Source organism: Heloderma suspectum, chromosome 17, assembly GCF_057233095.1.
Source record: "Heloderma suspectum isolate Gila_16-S chromosome 17, 16-S_ref, whole genome shotgun sequence".
Taxonomy (NCBI): domain Eukaryota; kingdom Metazoa; phylum Chordata; class Lepidosauria; order Squamata; family Helodermatidae; genus Heloderma; species Heloderma suspectum.
Genome location: NC_139474.1, coordinates 12,416,921 through 12,440,586, shown reverse-complemented (window position 1 = coordinate 12,440,586; position 23,666 = coordinate 12,416,921). Strand labels below are relative to the sequence as shown.

The window sequence follows — 23,666 nt, the reverse complement described above, 5'->3', positions numbered from 1 at the left end:
GAGGGTCTCTTAAGGTGAAGCCAGGTGACTACGAAGCCAGCAGGAACACCGTGCGCCTTCCCCACCCGTCGAGTTGCAGCCAAACAGGTTGTGCTGGTGTGACCCCACCCAGTCACCTGTGTGAGGGGGAGCAGGGGAGGGGGAAAAAGAAAAGGGTGTTGACTCCACCCTGCCCAGCTCGGCCGAGCTTCTCTTGCACATCACGCCAGGCCTGGCCACTTTGCTAGCATCAGGAGCTCCCTCCCTTCTCCGGTCCTCCCCCATAAACAGCCTCAGTGCCTCTGGGGCTGGGGTCAGAGGTTAACTCAAAGCAGGGCCTTCAGAACCTGACTTTCATTTTTTGTACTGTAGAGACAGACAAGTGGCACTTACGATAAAAGTATGGGGTGCTCCTGTACAGGGTTCCAACCAGCCAGCCAGCCATGTCCCCTTCCACAATATTCCATTCCATTCCATTCCAGCCAGCCATGTCCCCTTCCACAATACTCCATTCCATTCCCCCCCCAAGTTTTCCGCCCCACCTCCACAGCACACATCCTGTGGCTACGGAGCATCCTTAGTCCTCTGTTCTCATTGGATTGTTCAGAGGGTTTCTTCCTCTGGTAAGCTTTTTCTTCTTCTAAGGATTTTTTTTAACTTTTGCAAACTCCAAGCTAGCTGCAATCCCTTGTGACATCTTCTGGCCTGCCGGATTGGTCCGGAAAGGCAATCGGGCCCCCAGATGAAAATAGGTTGCCCATCGCTGATATATAGGATGTGGTTCACTACACTTTTCTTTTCTTTCTTTCTTTCTTTCTTTCTTTCTTTCTTTCAAAGGCTATTCTAGTTTTCTTACAAGAACTCAAGACAGCTTACGCTACACAAAATCTACAATGCAGATCATCACAGCATTGCATTATTATTATTATTATATTTATATCCCGTCTTTTCCCCAATACTGGGACTCAAGGCGGCCTTACAACGTTAAAACTGCTACAATTAAAACCTATAAATAGAAATATAAATACAACTGTATAAAAGTTAAAAATATAATTAAATCATCAATATTAAAATTGTAAAGATATTAAAACATTAAAAGACAGTCAGAACAACAAAAATGGTATCCGTACGTCGCATTTTCCCAGGTCCAGACTAGTTATCCCCAAAGGCCTGCTGGAACAAAAACGTTTTTGCATGCCTGCAAAAATATATCAAGGAGAGTGCCACTCTCGCCTCCCTGGGAAGGGCATTCCAGAGCCTTGGGGCAGCCACCGAGAAGACCCTCTCCCGTGTTCCCACCAGGCGTGCCTGTGATGATGGCGGGATGGCGAGAAGGGCTTCCCCTGAAGATCTCAGGGCACGAGTAGGCTCATAAGGGAGAATACGGTCTTTCAGATAACCTGGACCCGAGCCGTATAGGGCTTTATAGGACATAACCAGCACTTTGAATTGTGCCCGGAAACAGACTGGGAGCCAGTGAAGCTGTTTTAACAGGGGAGTTGTATGCTCCCTGTAACCAGCCCCAGTCAGCAGTCTGGCCGCAGTTCTTTGAACCAGCTGAAGTTTCTGAACACTCTTCTGAGGCAGCCCCACGTAGAGCGCGTTACAGTAATCCAAATTGTAGGAGACAAGAAACACAATAAACTAACAACCCATCAAAGTGAAACAAACAAATGGCAGTAATACACAAACAAGCTAGCAGAAGAAAGCAGGAATTGTCCCCTGACAGAGAGGCAAAGAGAAAAATTAAGAGCAGAGATGCAGAACCTCCTTTAGTTCCTCCGGGGGGTTGGATTTCACCTCTAAACCCCGCCCACTGGAGGAATCTCCCACTGTTATCTCCAATCTGGGGTAACAGCACAGATTTCCCTCTGCACTAATCCCTGTGCTGTTATCTCCGATTTCAGATTAGAGATAACACTGGGGATGTGAATGTGGGGGGCTCCACCAGTGCTGGGAAGAGTAGCTTTGTGCAGTGCCACCATGGGGACAATGACCACTGCACAAAACCAGGGACTCTTGACAGCGCTAGGAGGAGCCAAATTTGGATCAGTCGTTTTGATCCCAAGAGCCGTGTTTGGATCAGACAAAAACACAGAAAATAATGGTAGTGCTTCTGAGCATGTGCAAAGTACACCTATCAATCTAGGATCTGGGGTTCACACCTTCCAGGACAATCTTGATGCAGAAGCAAGCTTTCTGTTTGGAAATTAAGCCCTGCTGAGATCAGGTCTCCAGGCTACTATGGGAAAATACAAGCGTTTCCCTCCCTTTCTAGATATTTATGACAGGGAATCATATCAGCAGGTGAGCTTAAGGGCAAATATTTAAGATAATTTGTGTATACAGTGGTCGGAGTAAGTAACAGGTCTCTCTCTGTGTCTGGCCCTCCTTTCCCCCAGTTCTATGATCCCGTGAAACTAGCCTGGATTCATTTATACGAAATTCATTTGTGAAGTGTTTGGGTGAATCACAGAGAGGAAAAGAATCCACTATGATTTTCCCACGACTCTCTACCAATCTGCTAGGCCTAGGATGACCATACGTACCGTTTTAAATGGGACAGTACCGTTTTTTTCATATTTCCCAACCGTCCCGTCATTTTAATATAAATGTCAATTTTGTTCCATTTTTAATTTTTTGTAAAAAAACTGAACATGTTTATCATAAGGCTCTATGCTAATCAATGCGTGCAGTAAAACTACTAGTGTGATGAAAGAGAAAGTTCCATTTACTTTATCCAGTCAGGGCCAGGCTAGCGATGATCAGACGCCGCCCCTCTGCAGTGGCGGAGAATTCAAGAGGCGGTCGCTAAGCCCCATTCAGGGTGTGGGAGCCAGGAGGGTGAGTCTTACTGTTATTACTACCATCATTCCGCCCGTTGAGATTCTTCCTCTAATAAAACTTTTATCGTCTTACTTTTTCATGAATACGGAACATTACATAACCCCGTCCTGTTTTGTCATCCCAATATCCCGTTTTTGTCTCAAGGAAATATGGTCAGCCTAGCTAGGCCTCACCCAATTCCCAGCGTTGGGGAAAAGGAAGACAGGAGTCCGGCCTTTCCTAGACCCTCCTGCTCTGAGTGTTGTTGTTCAGTCGTTAAGTCGTGTCCGACTCTTCGTGACCCCATGGACCACAGCACGCCAGGCCTTCCTGTCCTCCGCTCTCTCCCGGAGCGTGCTCAAGTCCGTATTCATTGCATCGGTGATGCTATCTAGCCATCTCATCCTCTGCTGTCCCCTTCTCCTTTTCCCTTCAATCTTTCCCAGCATCAGGGTCTTTTCCAGGGAGTTTTCTCTTCGCATTAGGTAGGTGGCCAAAATATTTGAGCTTCCGCTTCAGTATCTGTCCTTCCAATGAGCAGTCAAGGTTGATTTCCTTTAGGATGGACTGATTTGACCTCCTTGCAGTCCAGGGGACTCGTAAGAGTCTTCTCCAGCACCACAGTTCGAAAGCATCCATTCTTCGGTGCTCAGCCTTCCTTATAGTCCAGCTCTCACAGCCATACGTTGCTACTGGGAAAACCATAGCTTTGATTAGACGGACCTTTGTCGGCAAGGTGATGTCTCTGCTTCTTACTATGCTGTCTAGGTGTGCCATAGCTTTCCTCCCAAGGAGCAAGCGTCTTTTAATTTCATGGCTACAGTCACCATCTGCAGTGATCTTGGAGCCCAAGAAAGTAAAATCTGTCACTGCTTCCATTTCTTCCCCTTCTATATGCCAGGAAGTGATGGGGCCAGATGCCATGATCTTAGTTGTTTTAATGTTGAGTTTCAAACCAGCTTTTGCACTCTCCACTTTCACCCTCAACAAGAGGCTCTTTAGATCCTCTTCGCTTTCTGCCATTAGGGTGGTATTGTCTGCGTATCTGAGGTTGTTGATAATTCTCCCGGCAATCTTAATTCCGACCTGTAATTCGACACAGACCCAAATCTCATTCCGTTGCTATGGGGGCGAGCCAAAACAGTGTCCTGGCTGTCTCTGTCTCGCTAGGCCTCATTCCCTTCCCAAGTGTGCAGGTTTAATCCAGGAATCCCAGTCACCAGTTTTGTAGCTCTCCCAGCCTCCGCCCTCTCCAGTCTGTATACAATACCAGGGTTTTCAGCAGATGAAAGTAATAAGAGTGCCCCTGAGCTTGTGCAGAGTGGCCTTTCCTTCCTCTTTCACCACCAGCAACACCGCTGAGTAACCAGCTTATCCTCACACTCACGTCATTTTATTATTTATTTACCTGTGATATTTATATACTGCTGAACAAAATTGCTTAGCAGTTCACAATATTAAAATGCAATATAAAAAAGAGAACATTAAAACACATGAAGGGGCTGAGCTTCTAAGGCAGATGTTGCAGCCTCCCTGAGCTTAAATCTCTGCACCTCTCTTTTCAGAAACTGGCTAGAAGCAGCAAGCCCCTCATGTGTAACCAATGTTTTAGAAGGCAATAGACTCCTACCTTGCAGGGTTGTTGTAAAAATTACTTGAGATAAATGCATGCAGAGCACTTTGGACACTCCGCTGGCATTTGATACGTGCTTAAGGTGGTGTCCAAAACCCTTTGCAAGTATCCATCCTGAGCACCACCTTGCAAGGTAGGACTCCATTACCATCTAATATTGGAGCCAGGAGAGGGGCTTGTCTAAGGACACTGAATGAGCTTTGGAGTTGAGGGGACATTTGAAGGCAGGCCGTCCAGGCTCCCTGGCAGCCCTAAATTATTTTCCAGGGGGCCATGTCTGCAACTCCGGGATCCTTCAGAGAGGGAACCCCCTCCTCCAAAGCCACTGCGCCCTTTGGCTTAAACACCCCCCCCAAGTCCTCAAACCCCAACTGGAATGAAACTGGAGCAGTATGCGCTGCATCTGCCCACACTCAACACTTGCTAAGCCTCTCCTGACTCTGACAAAATATACTCTGTAAGCCTCTTGGGGCAGAGATCCTTTTCATTTTGTTTTGATTTTTGGTTATGTTATTCTGTAAAATGACATGGCCATTGGTGGCAATGTATGCATAAATCAAAACCATAATAATAATATAAATTATGTAGCTACAATTTTTTCTTTTCCTCCTTTTAAAATTTTGTTTTGTATTGTTGAAAATTTAAAATTAATAATAATAATAATAATAATAATTATTATTATTATTATAAATAACAGCAACAGAAAGAAGTAGGCTCCAGTATCAAAATGAGGGGTTGGCATGACTGGGCCTCTGCCAATGCCCATATTCCAGCAGAAGGGGGGCACTGCCAACCCTCAGAGCCTCCTGGCTTTGCTGCTCCACCTTCCTGTGGTTGCATACTTACTGGTCTATTCTAAGCAAGCGTTCAGCTTCAAAAGCAAGGTGAAAGAGCAGTGGCAGTCTCTGCTGGCCATGCTCTTTCCCTCTGGACCGCTATGTGGATCAGGCCTGAAGGGAGAAGGCAAGTGAATGGGTGGAGGTAGCGGGCATCTTGCCCACGGATGCGCCCACCCACAAGACAGAGAAAACCCAGCTGGCATGAACGGCTTCCATGTGGGCTCCCGACACCGTTGCGTGGCAGGGCAAAGAGCGCCACTATGGACCAGTAGATGGTGCTTAGCTGTGCGCTTTTGCTAACTTGGAGCCAGAAGTCTTTGCTGTTGGCTGTAGCCAGGCCAAGCGCTGTGCGGAGGGGAAGGGGATGACCCATTCCCTCCCTCCCCCTCCTCCCTGGGAAGTCCCCTCCCAGTACCACCGCCTGGGGATTTAATCATCTTTTCCAGCTGCAAACTTTTCAGATGATTCAGCTCTTCCCCCCCCCCACTCCTTTCCAAGTGACCGGATTTTCGCCCCCCGCCCCCGGTCCATGCCACATCTCTATTCCGCTCCCTCCAACGTTTGTAAAAGCGTGTTAACCCTTGCATGACACTAACACAGAAAAAGAAAATGAGTGGGGGGGAGGAAAAGGACCCAGACGTCCTGCCAGGGTGGCAAAGAAAGAAGCGGCTACTGCCCCCTGTTTCACAGCCCTAAATAACCCTTTCCCTTACTCCTACCCCACGTGCCCGCCCCACAGCTTTTTGGAGGCGTGTCCAGAGGCGTGAAGGGCAGCAACCCCGGCCAATCGGGGGCAAGGGATCCTGCACCGTCTGTCTAATGAGGCGGCGGCACAGGCGGGATCTTGGGAGTGCCTGGAAAAGTAGGACGAGAGAGAGCGCGAGAGCAGAGATGGCGAGTGAAGTTGCAGGAGCCAGGTGGGAAGGGGCGGGGCGGCCGGAGCCTGGAGGGTGTGGCCTGAGGGCAGGTGGGGGCGTGGCTTGCAGAAGGTGGGGGTGGCAATGTCGTGGTGGGGAGGAAGCGGGAGAGAGAAGAGGAGGTCTGGCCTCGTTTTTATTTTTGGGGGCGGTCGCCTCTTGCAGCTGTTGCTAAGCTGGCGGGGGGGAGGACAGGTGAGCTGGGGGCGGGGCCAGGGCAGGTGAGCGGCGGCGGTGGTGGAGGGAAGGGGGGGAAGCGAGCGGGTGGGCCGGCCAGGCAGCCAGAGGGAGGGATCGCGCCCGACACTCCGCCACGGAGACCGGCCAAGCGCCAGCACGAGCCCAGGTGTCCCCCGCGCCGACGGAGCGGACTGAGAACCCCCCCGCGCGACGCGGAGACCGGCAAGGGGTGAGTCCGGCTCCGGGCCGCGCCGATCCGCCGGGGAGGGCTGTATGGGGTGGGATCGTGCCGGGCGGGGGCGGGGGGCTTTTCCATTCCCTAGTAGTCCACCCTCTAGCTCTGCTGCCTGGGGGGGAATGATTGGAGTTGTAGTCCAGCCACTCATCTGGAAGGCGCCAGGGTGGGGGAGGTTTCTTCCGCCGGTCCCGGATCTCCCCCCGTCCCGGGACTTTTTTAAAGGGGGAAAATCCTCCTTTCAAAACTTCCCCGCCTCATTCTTCTCCTACTTTGAGTAGACCCCCCCAACCCCCACCAGAGCAAAGTACCACCTCCGGGTGAGTGTCTTTGCTTGCCCCGCGTTCCCTATTTCTGCCCCCCCTTCGCTCATTGTGTAATCTCCCCAACTTTCCATAACTTCCCTTTTTCTTCCTCCTATGCCCCCCCCGCATTCTCCTACCCCTCCAGTCAATGCCTGCCTGTTCCCTCCTTCCCTTTTTTCCCCACGTCCCCCCTCTTTCTTCTCCCCCACCTTTGAGCCGTGCCCTGTTCCTTCCCCGCCCCCACTTCCCAGGGGGTGAGTTGGAGAACATCTTGGTGGGGTGCGATCAGGACATACACGGGCTGTTTCACAACCCCAGGTGGAAAAAACATTATCTGGCAGCTGGCACTCCCCTTTTCTCTTCCCCCACAAAGCTTATTGTACATAACACCCGCTTTACTGTGCCCAGGCTCCACTGGAATGAATGGGTGGCAACCCTCCTGTGGAAGGGACATGTTGATCCATTCACTCCTATTGATCAAAGGCAAGGGAGGGCTTCCCAGTCAGGAAAATCCCAAGGGGTGCAGACACAATCGTCCCCGCAATCCGGAAAATCCCAAGGGGTGCAGACACAATCGCCCCCGCAATCCGGACTCTTTCGCCCTAGGGGTCTCGGGTGAGTAGGTGAATTTTGCCCACCCTGCTTTTGATTCTTTTCCTGGTTAGCTGGCCACCCTTGGAATGGTGCCTGTTGAGTTGGACATGATGGGAGTTATTTTTAACTTTGACAGGTTCTTAGATGCGCAGGGACATGGACGGTGGGTTTAGGGGTGGGGTGGGGTGGGGTTTGGAAAGGCCGTCTTGGCAGTGTGGCTGGTGGCAGGGTACCTCAGCCATACCTGGACGTTGATGGTGCTGCGTGCTCCTCTCCGTGATTTCTTTGGTGGCATAAATTGGGCCCCATCCTAAGCTGGCCTGTTCCTGTTCATGACCTTTTTGTCAAGGCACACAGGTAGGGCACTAGAGGAGGATTGTGGTCAGGTGGCATTTCATGGGCCACTGGCATTTTGTGGCCAGCTGGCATTCTGTGGCTTGGACCGGTCGAAAGGCCTTCCTTGTTCAAATACTGCAAAGCTAGTTTGGTTACCAAATTTGGTTGAGTCTTTTTTTAGGGGGTGGGTGGCACAACTATTTTTTCCTCCTTGTGAAGGTAACTCTGAGGTGGTCTGTCCAGGTAGGCAAGTTTGGGTAGAGCAGGCAGTTGCCACAGAAGTGCCCATCTGCTGGGCTGTACCAGGGAAGGGTCCCTATTAGGGGCTGAACGCCCCAGTTAGCAAGAGTTGCTGTTTGGTTCTATTCTATTCATCTATTCTGGATCCTTCGGCTTTCGTAGGGTTGACCCTCCCACCCCGCCTCACTCGCTAAGGCAGTCTTCCCCAACCTAATGCCTTCCAGAGGTGTTGGACTACAGCCTCTATCATCCCTGACCCTGCTGCCTGAGGATGATGGGAGTTTCTGCTTGACACATTTACAGGATGCCAAGTTTGGCAATGCTGCCCTGAAGCCTTGTCCCCTGTGTTTTGGGCTCCCATTTGGGAGGATGAAGGTAGAGTTTTTTCGTGACCAAGAGGTGGCATCCTGTGGTGCCTACCCGTGGCTCTTTGCCATTGCTCGAGAAGGGTCTGCAAGTGAGGAAAGAAACTTCTTGTCAATACCTGCGTCTTGCTTATGAGCAACCCTGTGCCTGAGCGGCAAGGACGGATCTGGGTTCCAATGTGAATGTGCCCTTTGGAATAGAAAGTCTCCTTTGGTAACCCTGAGGTGCCTGCTTGCCCGGGCACCACACTGGCAAGAACGAAGAGGTGGGTTGCGTGTCTATGGTGTGTTTTCTCCTTGGCAAACTTGGTTGTTGGACTCTGTCCTCCAAGGCACACCCAGTCCCACTGCTTACTCTGCATGCCCTTACAGGGATGTGAGTGTGTGCTCATCCTTGCAGGGTTGGCTGTGCCCCTCTGGAACAACTTGCTTGCCCCTTCTGTGCCCAGTGAACTTCTTTGCTCTGCTCCTGGGCTTGCGCAGAAATCTGGAGTCAGCCTGACTCTGGGGGCCAGCTTTGGGAGGTTCACGGGGGCTCTCGCTCAGGATCGCTTCTTACCTTTCAAACCCATTGCCCTCCAACTGGTAAAAGAGCAACCAATTTTATGTTTTTAAAATTATTTTTACCCTGCACTGAAGCATAAAACCCTCTTCCAAAGGGTTTTGAAAAGTGGGTTGGTTCCCCACTACCTACTTTTAGTGCATGCTTATGAGTTGAAATGGGAGGGGGGTTCTGATCCGGACGATAATCGTTGTTCTCCCAATATTGCTTCAAAGCAAGTCCTTTTACACACTTCCAGAAAAGAAAAGTACTTCCTACTTTGAGGGGGCTGGCTTGCAAACTAAGTCAGTCAACGGGAGAGCAAAAATGGGATGCAGAAAGGGGTGTGTGCAAAATAATGGGAACCTGATAAAACTTTGTAAGAGTGGACAGTTGTTACACGTTGGTGGAAATTTCCTTAATTGCAAAGTGATGGTGGTGGAGGGGAATGAAAAGCTTCAATGGACTCGACTGGAGAATGGCAGAAGTGCCAACTCCCACAGGCAAGCCCTTCTGTTGATCTTCAGTCTTTCCTGGCCTTGGCAGTTGATGACCTAGTCTGATTAATTACCCAGATCAGTGACTGGGGGAATCCAGAACCAGGACGTGGTGGCTATTCTAGGTGACTTGCTGATGCGGTGGTTCTTTTGTGGGGGTCTCAGAGTTCTGTCTCCCCCACACCTCCAAATGCGCCCTGGGTTGGAACATAAGCCGCTCCCCTTCTACAGGTAGACACAGGTATTTGCCCACCTGTGTGCCAGTGTGGTAGGGTGCTGTTCCCGGAGGTTACCATGTGGAGGCCAGGAGGCAGCTCTGGCTGCCTGCCACACCTGTCTACTTGCCCAGACCCATCGCCCCAAGGGCTCCGAACTGGCAGCGCAAGGGTGAGCTAGGTGGGGGTGGAGATGTGGCTAAGAATACACCTGCTTCTTGTCCCCAGGTATCCTTCTGGAAGTGTAGGCAGTGGGGGAGGGCCCGTGAGCTTCCAAAGGGTATTGACAGTGGGTGTGTTTAGCTGGCAGGACATGAGCGTGTCTGGGAAGGTAAGAACTCGGCTTAAGGCATCCCAAAATTAATCTGAGCCCTGGGATCTACTGGGAGCCCCAGCAGCTGTTATCAACACCAGGACTTCTATCTGGAATTACTTGAAACTCACTCTTCCTTTCTTTCTTTCTTGAAAATGTTTCATGCTGGCTGACTGATCAGGTTGGCCTATCAGCATGTGCAGAGCGCAGTTTCTTCTCAAGGATGGGAGTGGGCGGGTGAGTTGGGCTACATCAGGGGACAACCCCCCCCCCAGTACTTTTTATTCTTCAATTGAAGTGCTGGGCAAACTCTGTGGGTATCTCAGAATATGGGGTGGCGATAGCAGCTGTGGTCAGCAAGTCCCTCTCTCTTTCTGGCAGCTGGAAATCCTACCAACTCATTTGCATATGTGTTAAGTCATTTAGCGAAATGCAGATTTAGAATGAAGTTGTCCCTTTATTTATTTATGTGGTCTAGAGTCTGTGAGAAAACAATAACAACAACACACCCTGGAGCATTTAAAATCATCATAATAAGAGCCTCGGAACATGGACAGAGTTCTTTTCTTTTATCCCTGAGCAACTGCAGCCCCCCACCCAGGAATTACTGTTACTATTAATTTAGATTAATAGGCCAGTTTGGAACAACTGTGTCCAAATCCAGTTTTCTATCTACCTCACTGCTTAAGTCAATTTTTATTTAATTAAAGGGGGGGATACATTTGGTGTTAGGGGGTTACATTTTTGCCTCTGTGGTCAATGTTAATTGCTTGGCAGAATGTTCTTGGGTTTGAGGGTTTGGAGGCTTATTTCTGCAAGCTTGGCCTTCACTTCTTAACAGACAGAGGCAGTGAGGCCTTTAAATATCAGTGTGACAGGCAGAAATTCAACAGGTGAAATGTTCTTCCTCATGACACCATCCTTATGCTGTGGAAAGGTTTTCTCTGTAGATCCCTGTCTGTTATGAGGCTGTTGAAAATAGGAGTAAGTGGTAACTGTAAATGCGAATCTCAGCACAGACGGGTCATGGGTCACTGGGAATTTTTGTAGGTCCAACGGGAAGGCATTTGGCTAGAAGATTTGGCCTGAGTGGCTTATCTCCTGTCTCTCTTTACTCCTGCTTTGATTTGGCTGGGCTTGAGCGAAACTTTATGCGCAGGTGGCAGAGTAGGCCAAAGCTTGGCCTAGTCAGGCCTGCCAGGGGGGCCCCCATGGCATGGTTGCCGTGGGAGCCCCAGCTGCTGAGAGGCAGGAGTAGCAACGCTGGCACCAGGAGCGTCTCCTCAGGGGGTGGCTGATGAAACCACTGAGAAATCTCCCTCCGCGCCACTCCCAGTTCTGTGCAGGAGGTGCCCCCCCCAGGGTGGGGGCGACGCTGCCCCTGAGCTCCGACGCGCTCCTTAGCAACCCCGTGGCACATCTCTCCATCTTGGCTGTCGTGCCACAGGCAAGGCCTGTAACAGGAGCCTGGCTTGGCAGGGGGAACCTGCAGGGAGGAGAGGCGAAAGCTGGGCACGGTGCCAGCCGGGTGGCATTGCCAAGAAGAGGGAGGGCAAGTGTTGGCAAGAGGGATGCTCACCCCCCCCCAACCTTGGCGGCAAACTTGGGAGTGATGGTCACCCGGCAAAAAAGTATTGATTGCCTGCTTGTGTCGCTGCGTTGGTGACCTATATTGCCAGCTTGAGAGAGAGAGCGTGCGCTTTGGCTTGGTTTTAAAGTGGCGCATCTTTCTTTCTGCTATGAAGGGGGTTCCCGTTTGCACTCCAAGAGGGGGGGCACCACGCGCAAGGCTGTGTGTCCTAGTAAGGGGGTGTCACCTCAGGCAACCGTTGGCGTGACTTGGCCGAGTTCCCCTCCCCGAGGAGGGAGAACGAGAGCAGGTGACGAGTCGGAAGGAGAAGTAGGTCAGGCTGTGCTGGGCAGGGCTCGGCCTGGTTGCCACAATCCTCGACTCCTCGGCTGATCTCCACCGGCCACATGGGCACCGGATGGGGTAAGAACCGGGGAAGCCGTTTCTGGGGCAGGCAAACTCTCTCTGCATCTGAGTGCCACTCAGGGCTCAGACGAACCCTTCACATAGATGAGTTTATCCCGGACCCAGTTGGTCGTCACTGCAACTGGGGTGGGGAAACAGTAGATTCTTCCCTGCCCTTCCCCTTTTAATGCATGAATTGGGGAATTGAATTCTGGTCCAAGATGGCAACAGAAGAGATGGGTGGGTGGTGTCGCTATTCCAGGTTAATTAGGACATGGAGTCACACTCCATGGTGCAAGAGCTGCCGGTGGGGTGAGTGGGGTTGAGAGTATGGGTTGGACGGCTTACTTTTCAGTGGGCTGAGCAAATGGGTGGGAGAAAGAAAAAGGAGGCATGGATAGACCCTTATTGTTCACAGGGCAGCTTGCTGCACCCTCTGGCTTAGCCCAAATTGCCAATTTGATATTGCCACATGCTCTCCCTGCTTACATCGATGGTGAGCTAGCGAACTTTGTGCGCCAGGGAGATGCAGATAAGAGTGGGCACTATAATTTCAGGCAAGGGCGTGCCTTGCATTCGAGGACTTGTGCAAAGGCGGGGTGGCAGGGAAGTGTGTCAGAGAGCTTTGGGGGGCGTAGCTCCCTCCTACAAATATCTTAGCATTTCCCTGAACCACCCTGCTGTTCCATAGCCCCACCTTGTGGGTGCTGTCAGTATTGCAGTCTGAGGGCAAAAAACAAAAAGGAGAGAGAAAACGGTGTGTGTGTGACTCTCTGTCGGTCATGCGTCTGGGTGGCTATCAAATAGGTTTATTTGAGTGGAGGGAGCGGTGACTCACTCACTAGGGAATGGAGCCTTTGTTTTGAGCCTGGTCGAGTGCATGAGTGCTTGTGGGTGGGTATAAGCTGCAGATGTGGGTGGGATTCAGGTTTGGAGGGCTGGGGATTAGTGCTTTCCTCTCTGGTTGGATCAGCACTTGGACTTGTGGAGGGTCATATCAGGTCATGTCAGCGTTTAACTGTTGTGTGTGTAAAAGCGAGAGGGCAAAGAAAAGAAAGTGTGGCTGGTTGCAGGTTGTGCATATGGGGGTAGGGGGCTTTAGGAGGTACATGGGGGCTAGTGTAGGTGGGAAGATCTGTACTTGCCACCCCACCCCAGAGGAAGAGAAAAATGTCAGTGCAGAATCCTGGAGGCATTTGGGTATTGGCTAAACCTGATTGTATGCTGTGCGGGGTTTCCGAAAATGAGAGCTTTTCCAGCTTACAGTGTTCTCTTCCGATCGTGGCCTTCATGACTGGAGCTTGGCCTTGTAACCTCAATGGTAGCTGCAGTTTTTCAGTAGGGTGAGAACTCTGCACATGCTCAGATACCTTTCTTGTCTGTTTTTCCCGTGTCTCGGAATGGCGAACCCGGCATGGAAAAGATGGTTCCTGGTGTGTGTTTTGAAATAGGGTGTGACAGGCGGAGATTCAACAGGTATGCTATTCCCCCCTTCTTTGGCAAGGACGTGCAGCAACAAGTGAAGCTTAGCCGGGGGGTGCCGGCCCATCACACCGCTGTCCAGGCCACCAAGAACCATGTCTGCAAAAGAAGTTAGCAGCCTTGGAGTGCGTTGTTCCTACTTGCCTGGGTGCTGCCCGCTGAGGCCGGGTTACCGTGAGCATGAAAGTGTTCTGGGTGTTACCTCTCCCTACTTCCATGCCTGCCTGCCTGCTTTTGCTCTGAGTAGGTTAATGTATATTATTTTTTAGGTGGGCCTTGCTCATTTCAAGCCTCTGCGGTTCCCCGCCACCACCACAAAGACACATGGAGAGAAGGGAAGGCACCAAAAGGGTAATTTCGGGGTACGTTGAGAGCCTGCGTTGAGGTCACCGGTGGTCTCTCTTGTCTCTAACACCCCCCCACACACACATGTCCCCCCGTGTTGTTCCAAACTGCCCCTTTTTGCTCCCAGCTTACACCCACTCAAGAAACCCCACCCAGATGCCTCACCCCAGGGCCCTTCAGGGCTAAGTCCCACCCTGTAATGTTCCCTAGTAACTCCACCTTCCTCCTGGTTTTTCTCTCTCTCTGCCCCTCCACCCCGAAGGCTTCCTGGCTCATAAAAACCTTTGCAGTCTTTCCTTCCAGCTGTGCTCAGGATCTGGGAGAAAAGAAATATGTCTTTGGCTGGTGAGGCTAGTTCAAGGTGCAATCCTTCTTCCTGCCCACCCCTACCCGGAAGTTGAGGGATCAGGGTGGTGGGGGAGAGGCGGCATGCAGGGCCCTCTGCTATACAGCCTTAGCCTTAGCACCTATTTTCAAAGCCGAGGATCTCTTCTGGGGCACGCTGAATAATAATATACATGCCCCAAGCATGTGCAGAGTGCCTTCTGACTTCTACCCTGAGCATGTGCAGAGTGCTTTCTCCCTCCCTTACTTCACACCCCAAGCAACAAAAAACAGAACTGTTGTTTTTTTCTGGACTTCTTTGGGAATGTAATGCCGAGCCCCTTGTGCAAAGGGGGCAGAGGAAAGAAAATGGCAAACTATATCATTTTTTTCTTCTCCACCCCGGAGGTTTGTGGCTGCTTGAATCTTTCCTTCCTGTTTCCTAGACTTGGTGTCATTTCATTTCACCAGGTCCTTCCTTCCTCTCCTCCTCCTCCCCACTGTGTCTTCCGCTTTCACCCTCTAGTTTTGGGGGGGCAGGGGGACCAGTTCTATGTGTCTCAAAAGCTATACTGACTATCCCCACCCCACCCCTGCAACAATTCATGAGGGACTTCTGCTTCTCCTACCGACTTCTAAAAATTCTCCCTCCCAAATGGCTTATGGTATCCAGTTCGGACCATGCCTGGCATTGCTACAGAAACCACAGAAACAGGCACGCCCCCCACATGCCACTGGTTTTATGCCAGCCACTCTGTTCTTAACCTTGGCTCCCCAGGAATCATGGTTCCATCCTACCTTACAAGGTTGTCATAAGGACATCTTGAACTCTGACCAAGCATACAACCTCCAGTAAAATCCTACAGTGGTATTAGGGACTGGGAGCAGTAGTGGGTCTGGGGCAGGGCATTTCAGAATGCCTGTCCCGCATTTTATCCTTGCAACAGCCGAATAACTGTGGTGTAGTCAGTGTAGACAGAATCAGTGTGGTGTAGTGGCAAGAGTGTTGGACTGGGAGCTGGGAGATCCGGGTTCTAGTCCCCACTTGGCCATGGAAGCTCACTGGGTGACTTTGGGCCAGTCACACACTCTCAGCCCAACCTACCTCACAGGGTTGTTGTTGTGAGGATAAAATGGAGAGGAGGAGGATAATGTAAGCCGCCTTGGGTTCCTTGCAAGACGAAAAAAGGCGGGATATAAATGCAATAATAAATAAATAAACTTAGGAGAGGCGGAAGGATGAAAATTGAGCCCATCTGAGCCTCAGGGCTTAGATGGGAGATTTCAGCCCAGTCCTTTGCATTTGTAACCCTAGCTCTCTAACTACAACGACACAGTGGCTCTCTCTGTTTGCTCTTTTTAAAAAATCTCCTCTTGACATATTTGGGATAAGGAAGGGATTCTATCTACATCCCCTATGCTGTCTAGCAGGGTGTCCAGCATCAGGCGTGGGTGGGTAGGGGGGCTCCTCTGTTTGGCCTCCACAGCTCATAAACCTCCAAGCCGAGCATAGCCTTCCCCCCACCCCCAGCCATATACGGCAGCCTGGAGCAGCTCTCTACACCTGTGTGCAGATTGGCTCACTTGCTTGAGATGCCTGCAGCAATATGTGAGCACCTTTACTGCCCCTCTCTCAGCAGGGGGCTAGGGCCTGTAAGGGGGCTGGAGGCAGGTAGGTGATGGGGGCTCGGGGCATGCCAGCTTTCCTCCCTCCAGGGACAGGGAACCCTCACCACATCAGCTGGTCTGCTGAAGACGCCCCTGTGCGTTGCAAGCTATTGTACCAGTTGGGTCAATCTCTCTGTTTTTGAGGGGATGGTGCTCCTGGTTTTTCCTTGTGCCATTATCAGCTTTCCATTTCCTCCAGAGAACAAGGAAAAGGGGGGCTCGTGTGGCCTCAAGCAACCTCCCTTTCGTCCCCCAGTTTCTTCATTCCCCTCCTCCATTCCCTTCTCATGCTCCCTGCTTCTCCCACTGTAGAAATTGCTGGGTGCTCTGGTGTGGGGAGCACTGAGTTCTAAGTGTTAATCGGTCAAGAGGCCCCGTTGACTTGGAAAGCCTCTACCCCAGACAAGTGTTCTTGGGCAGGGGTAGGGGTGGAGTGGTTAAGGGCTGTGCACTCTGCCCATGCTCTGGTGAACTCTTGTTTGCAATTCCTAGAGGCACTCAGAAGCGATTCCAGAGCTAAGCCTCTAGTGAGTCTTGTTCCCAAGTCTTTCTTTGATTTATTTATTTATTTCATTACATTTTAATACTGCCCAACAGCTGAAGCTCCTTGGGGCATTCCAACAATTAAAACCATAAAATATAGTTTCTTGTTTATATGGAAAAGGTGGTGTGTGTGTGTTTTCCCCCCTGAAAGAAGCTTGCAGCTGGACACTCCTGGTTTGCTTGGTTCGAGCTGGAGGATAAACGAGGCCACGGATGGCATTAGAGTGGGTGTTCCAGCCCCCTCAACACACTTTAAAACTGCTTGTGGTTTGCAACAGAGAGAGAGAGAGAGAACTTGCATCAGCGGCTCCCACCCAGTGTGAGTCACAGCCCTCCCAGCATGGTGTCCCCCCCTCCCGATGCCACCAGTCAGAACTCCTTGGCGCACAGTGCTTGGCCTGCGCCCCTCCCCGACTGCCTCGCCCACCTTATCTCCTGGCCGTTGCACCTGGCATTGGCATACCAGGAAGTGGTACAACACAGGTGGGGGGGACGGTGGCGACGGGCAGCAGGAGAGGGAGTGGTTGTTCTGCGTTGGTTGGGGCTTTTGAAACATCGCCATCTTGTCGAGGGCTGGGACAGATTCAAGGAGGAGGAGGAGAAGCAGCGATTAGCCAGGTTAGCCAAACTGAGCCTCCAGCGATGGAGGCAGCCTACCCCCAAAAGGTGTGGAAGAACAGGATGTCAAGCTGGAGTGAAGAGACCAGCGGCCCCCAGCCATCAGGATGTCAAGCTGGAGTGCGGAGACCAGCGGCCCCCAGCCATCAGGATGTCAAGCTGGAGTGCGGAGACCAGCGGCCCCCAGCCTAATCTCGTGCGGCCCTTGGCATCGTCTGGCTCTCTGGATGCTGAGGGGCCCACCCATGCTGACTGCCCTTCTGGGAATCACTTCCTCCTCTCCTTTGGGTGTGGATGTGTGCGTGGGTAAAAGGAAGAGAAGGGATAGAGTGGCAGAGAGAGAGAGAGAGAGAGAGAACAAGCTATGCAGCGCTGCACACCCCGCCCACGTTTAGCACTGGCCCCGCCTACAGGGGCAATTGATTTTTCATATAGGTCCACGGCCCTTCATAGGGAAATGGTTCCCCATCCCTGCTTTAAACAAACACTGGACAAATTCAGCAGAGGAGAAAAGGTCTGTTGGCAGCTTCTGGCCAGAAGAGCTTGACGCATCCTCCATGGTCAAAGGCCGCGTCGCGCTAAATATCGGGGCACTGGACATCAGCTTCACATTTTAATGCAGACAGTGCCGACTGCACGTTCCTTGGGCAAGGCCCCCTCAATCGGCCCCCTTCATCAGTGAGTCTGTCTTCTCACCAGATGGTCTGCTCCTCCCTCCAAGAAAGCAGATTTCGGCTAAACATTGGGGGAAATGCTAAGAGCTGTTGGACGATGGTACGAGTTGCCTTGTGAGAGAGCCAGCTCCAGGCTCTGGAGTGCCCTTGGGGAAGACGCCCTCCATGGGCCCCCTCGCTCAGTGAGTCCACCTTCCCCCCACCGTTGTTCCCTGCTGCTCTCACTCCTCCTCCTCCTCTTCCTCATCCTGGCTCCCGCTTGCGTGCTTGGCAGGCAGAGAGCCAGGGAGCAAGGAGGCCGCGGCATCTCTGCTCCTCCTCCTTACCACCGCCGTTGTCTGGGCCGGAGCGAGGCAGGCGAATAAGCAGGTTGCGATGGGGGAGCAACTCCAGGGGGCTCTTGGCAGGGGGCCCCTGCTGGGGTGTGTGACCCCTACCCTTGACACCCGCCCTGAATGAAAAGCTTGGACAGATTCATGGGGAAGGAGGAGGAGGTTTGTCAATGGCTATCGGCTGAGATGGCTAAATAGAGCATCCAGGAGCAGCAGCAGTCTTCCTCTAAATGACAAACTAGCAGCATTTTCCTGCCACCGCTACTGCGCCCTGGTTGCGGGACTTTTGGAGGCACCTGGGCTTTTCGAAAGAACCAGCGGATGGGATGGGCCTGACCCAGACAGGCAGTTCAAAACCTTGAGAGCGGTTTTGCAGCTGAGCGTGTACCGCTGGCTTAGGGCAGTGTTGTCGGTCGCTTAAATTGCGGCGCGAGACATCTCCTGTCGCTGCCTCTGTCCCACCCACATTCTTCTGGGCAAACTGCGCTCGTGTCCTCCTGCTCACGGTCATTGCTGATGCCCCGGTTCTTCACGATCATGTGCAGGTGCGCATGAAGAGCGCATAGAAAAGGCATTGGGCAGCAACGAGAGGAGAGAGAATTGCAGGAGTGGAAGCACACAACAGGCCGTGTGTGTGTGTTTGTGGTGGCAGGGGGAACCCTTGAAGAACTAGGACTGGGGGCTTTGGTTGCTAGCCTTAGGCGTGCTGTAGGGGATGAAGGATGCAACACATCTCTTCCATTGGCAGGGCTGAATCCTGAGCCAGGGCTAAAAACCAGGTCCCCTTTGGTTCACTCCAGAGCCTCCCTTCTGTTGTTGGAGATCTGTTCTGGCACTGGCAACATCCTAAAGGTGTGTCCTTTGAGCATATACAGAGCGTCTTTCCCTTGCAGCTGGGTAGCGGGACACCCGCGTGGTCTAGGACCCCTGGCACCCTTTCTTTTAAGAAGTGGTTGTCAATGGTAGTAGTAAATAATACTTTTAAAGCCTTTTTGTGTTTTCAAGCTCTTTGTGCATGTTATCTCGGCAACCAGCCCAACAACCCTCCAGTGCAGGCTGGCATTATCTCCAGGCTGCAGGCTTGGAGGGGGGCTCGCCTTAGCCAACCAGGGAACATTCGTCCGAGGCACCATTTGAACTAGCGGTAGGGCAGGGCAGGGGTGGCGGGGCTCCTGTCTCATCACTGCCCGTCTTAACCTAAGCTGATGTGGAGTTGGTGTTTCCATAGGCATGATCTTGCCGCTATGGGATGCATGGGGGGTAGGGGGCAGCTGCCGGACAGGGATGGGCCCGAAACTCTCTCTCTCTCGGAAATGGCGGTGTGTGTGTGTACCCACTTTGGGCAGTGAGCCAGGGTGTGTTGGTTCCTGGGATCCTGTCTGGCTCACTCACTCCTCACCCCACCCAGCCACAGTTGCTGCTCCACGTTCCTCTAGCCAGCATGGGTGGGTATCTTGCACAACAGGGCATGTTCTCTTTCTGGGAAAAGGACTGGTATCAGAGATGTCTCCCCCCCCACCCCCCTGCAGCCTAACCTGACCCTGTTAGGCTCTTGGGCAACCCCCTCCCCATCTCTTCCTCTTTCATACCGGTTGCTTTCTGCAGAAGGAGTAGCGTGCCCACAGAGTCTCTGTTTCCCTGTTGGTTCGGGTCTTTCTCTGTCCCCGTCTTGGCAGGTTCCGTCCCCTGGTTGGCTGCTCGGTTCTTTCCAACCGGGGAAGCGGTTTGGTTCTCCCTGTGGCGACTGAAAGGAGAATTGGAACCCTGCCTCAGAAGCCCAGGTGTCCGGAGGGTGGGTGGGTGTTTGTGTGTGTGCTCAGAGCCCTTCATGTGCTCAGAGGCTAACTTTGCGGATTTGTCTGTTACAGCGGATGAGTTCTGGCCATTTTAAAGTAAGGTTTTAGGGCTGAGACCTGGCACGGAGTTACCCACAGGCAATAGAAACCAAGGAAGCTGCTTATACCCAGTCAGATCCTTGGTCCATCGACCCCAATATTGTTGTCACTGATGGGCAGTGGCTCTCCGGCATTTCAACAGGAATTTTTCCAGCCCTGCCTGGAGATGCCAGAGATGGAACGGGACCTTCTGCATGCAGAGCTGGTGCTCTGCCACTGAGCTATGGCTCCTCCCCTAGTCATGAGGAATAGGCACTCTGCACATGCTCCAAGGCACTCTGCATATTCTCCTGTGTTTCTACTGCACATGTTGCACTGAGGCTGAACCCAGCATTGGCCCTATTGGGCAAGTACTGTTTCTCTCCCTCCCCTCCCCCTCTGCATCCCTTCTCCATCTCAAACGTGTGTGATTTGAGCCCCTGGCCCTGTTCCCAGGGCCAGGATGTGAAGTGATAATGATGTGCCTCTGAGCATATGCAGAGTGCCATTCCCACCCTCCTCTCACCGGCACCAGCCACAGGCTGCTCACTTCCTGCCTCTTAAGGGTCAGGAAGATTTAAGTGCTGGCGCTTCTCCCCTTCTCTGTCTCCCTCTCTCTCGCCCTCCCCGTGAAACCACCCGCCCAGTTCTTCATGAGATCGGAAAAGGAGATTGGACATCTCTTCACTGCTTCCCAGAAGATCTTCGTCCTCTTGCCAACTCTGTCCGGTGCCAGGGCAGAAGGTAAACAGATCTCCAGTTGTTTTGGACAACCAAAAACTCCCAGAAGGCACTGCCAGCCTGGCCGATGCTCAGGAATGCTGGGAGTTGAAGTCCACAACATCTGGAGATTGGCTTAATGCCCACCCCTGGTTTAGGGCACGGTGGGAGGTGGAAAGTCCGGGCTGCCAAGTCTGTGTGGTGCTGCCCTGCGGGCTGAGTCAGGCTGACACTTTCGGGGAGTGACTTGGCTAGGCCAGGGCAGCGCCCCCCACGCTGGGCTGCTCACCTGGGCAAGCTTGGGCTTGCAGCCCTGGCCCAGCCCCGATGGGTGACACAATCCAGCAAGTGGGGCACGAGGCAAGGAAGTAGGCCAAGATCAGGATCTGCGGACACCCTTCTGGGTTGCTTGGGGTGTGTGTGCGCAATCTCCTGTTCCGTGTTTTCACCGTGGCGTCTGTGTTTTTCACCCTGGCTCCCTCCTTTTCTTCATCCAAAGGTGTTTTGAGAGAAAAAAAGAAGTTTCTGGGGACTGGATCTGAGGCGAGGTCTTGCTGAGCCCTTCAACCCAGAACCTGTTTTTCCTTCAGTGGTGGGGTTTGGCCTCAGCAGAACGTATTCGTTAGAAGCACAGGGAGAGGGAGCATGTGCAGAGTGCCCACTCCTCTCTACTAATGAGCCCCTATGTGGTTGGCATTTGGTGAGTGGGGTGACAGAGGCACAGCGTGTAAGATCCCTGCTTGCCATATCACAGGGGTGGGCGACTTGTGGCCCTCCTGATGTTCTGGCCTGCAACTCCCATGAACACTCCCTATTGGCTATGCTGGCTGGGGCTGATGCGAGCTGAAGGCCAAAACATCTGGCTCGCCACAACTTGCCCATCCCTGCCAAATCGGATTGTTTCCCAAGTCCTGCAAGATATTCCTGAAAATGCTACTCCTACTCTTGTACACTGTACATTAGGGACGGGGGAACCAATGGCCATCCAGATGATGTTGGACTTCAACTCCCATCAGCCCCAGCTAACCTAACTGTTGATTGAGATGGTGACAGCTGCAGTGGTCAATGATAACGGGAGTTATAGTCCAGTGTTTGCAGGTTATGGGAATTATAGTCTCAGCTGCGTAGATTTATTTTGCAATAGCTTATAGTGCAGTATTCTGAAAACCAAGAGGGTCTGTCTTTCATTGTCATCTTATTTCTAGGGTTAGAACAATACCAAAGAAAGATACAAATATCCTAAAATCTATTTAGCAGGAGTTCCATGTGGGCCTTGCCTAGCATGTGAAACGGCAGGAGGCAGCGCATGTCATGGGCCTGTGAGATCCATGCGCGTGAGCATGCGTGCCCATGCGCCAGAGCCACCCATTTGGAGATGTAATAATTCCCAGAGACTCCTGGAGGTGGTAGCGGGAGCTGAACTCGGAAGCGTGCTACAGAAAGCAACTTGTGCTAACAAAATCTTAACAAGGCCCCCCAGAAAGCAAAACACGGGGCTGCGAATTTATTGTTTTGTTCATTCATTTTTTACTTCACCTTTCTTTGAAGGAGAACAAGGCACTGTATCCAGTTGCCCCCTCCACCCCCCCATTTTAATCTCACAACAACCCAGCGAGGTAGATAGCGACTGGTCATCCGGTGTACTGTGTGGCTGTGTCGGGATTTGAACCAGGATCACCCCAGCCCTGGTCTGACACCCTAGCCCAGCAGTCTAGCAGTGCTGGCTGGGGACTTGTAGTCCATTGCATCTAGAGGGCATTGGGTTAGAGGAGGCTGCTGTTATTTCTTTGCCATGTCCCTGGTAAATATGGGGCAGTCTGAGCATATGTTTCTGTATCAGATGACTCAGCTCTATGGTTAAGCTGAAGCCCTGGGACTTTGCACACGGGATGGTTGCTTCTTTCCTAGCTGGCCTGTGAGCAGCGAAGAGATCCCTTCTTTCTTTTCCTTTCGGTGTGAGAACTGAGTTGCCTCCACAGCTGCTTTAGAATAAGCCAAGAGTCCAATCTCCATGTTCTGAACCAGCCTGCCTCTGAATGGAGACATGCTACATGGGAAGGATGGGGGCTCTTGCCTCCATAGGCCTGTTAGGAATCAAATACTGGGTGGTTGGTCTAGGATTGCCAACTTCTGAACAAGCCCCTGTTGCTGCTCCTGCCCATAACAGCAAGTTCTCCCGCAGCAATGAGAGGGGTGATCATGTTTTTGTTTCATGCCATGGAAAGATACACCTTTCTGCAGATCAAGCGTCTGTTAAAGGCACAGGAGCATCCCTGCCTGTGTCTTTCTGGGTAGTTGGCAACCCTGTGTGGTGGTGGTATTTGTGCCAGAATGAAAGAATTTCTAAAATAGATGTTGGGGCTCAGGCCTGTTTAGAAGTTGCAACACCTGCTCATAGAAGGGAGCTTCTCCCGCTCACCCCTGCCCCCAGTAAACTAAGGTGTGTGTGTGTGGGGGAAAGCGCTTAGCACTGGCTTTCCCCTAGCTGGCTATCCAGAGCCAGAAAAGCCACAAATGCTCATGTTAAGTAAACCATTTAAAAACCAATTGGTTAAATCAGGCTGTGCATATGTTGTGTGCATGCGTGTGCACACAGAGACACACTGGCGCATTTCATGGGACTGGCGTTGAAAATGGGTGCAAGAGTTAAATCCAGCTTTGGAAAACAGGTGCAGAACCTCAGACCCTCAGACCAAATTGGGTCCTTCTGGGGTCTCAATCTGGCCCTTCAAGGTTCCCTAGATGGACGCAGTTTTCTCCCCATTCTGAAAGGCTGAAATGCCTCTCCTAAGGGTTAATTACTGGCAGTAAGAAATTTAAGCTAAAATATGCTGCTATTTTAAACCTGCCCCCTTTGCCCTGCCCCTTTTGCCTTCAGCTCCGCCAACTACTGGAATGCAGCCTCCGACAGCTTGTCTGGAATGGAATTTGACCTGCGGACTGAAAGCGGTTCTGCACCTCTGGATCAAGCCTTGTGAAGAGAACAGTTGCAGCATGAAACCTCTTCCCGCTTCTGAATCCCACATTGTCTGGAGTGATTAAATGCCTTCTCGCCACTTGGCCTTTAAGCTCTGCCGACTTTAGCTTGACAATGGG

The 23,666-nt window shown here is 51.9% G+C and overlaps 1 protein-coding gene across 4 annotated transcripts in view; it reads left to right on the top strand.

Moving 5' to 3' along the window:
* Positions 1 to 6,138: 6,138 nt before the first annotated feature.
* The window catches only part of ZBTB7B (zinc finger and BTB domain containing 7B), a 44,377-nt gene continuing 26,849 nt past the window's right edge, over positions 6,139 to 23,666 (top strand). Inside the window, exon 1 of one of the 4 annotated variants that reach the window (XM_084824442.1) lies at positions 6,139 to 6,194. The gene's annotated coding sequence lies outside the window, so the exon portion shown is untranslated. Of the gene's footprint in view, positions 6,604 to 7,708; positions 18,829 to 23,666 lie in introns of those variants that run through there. The other 3 variants (XM_084824438.1, XM_084824439.1, XM_084824437.1) reach the window with 3 other exon arrangements.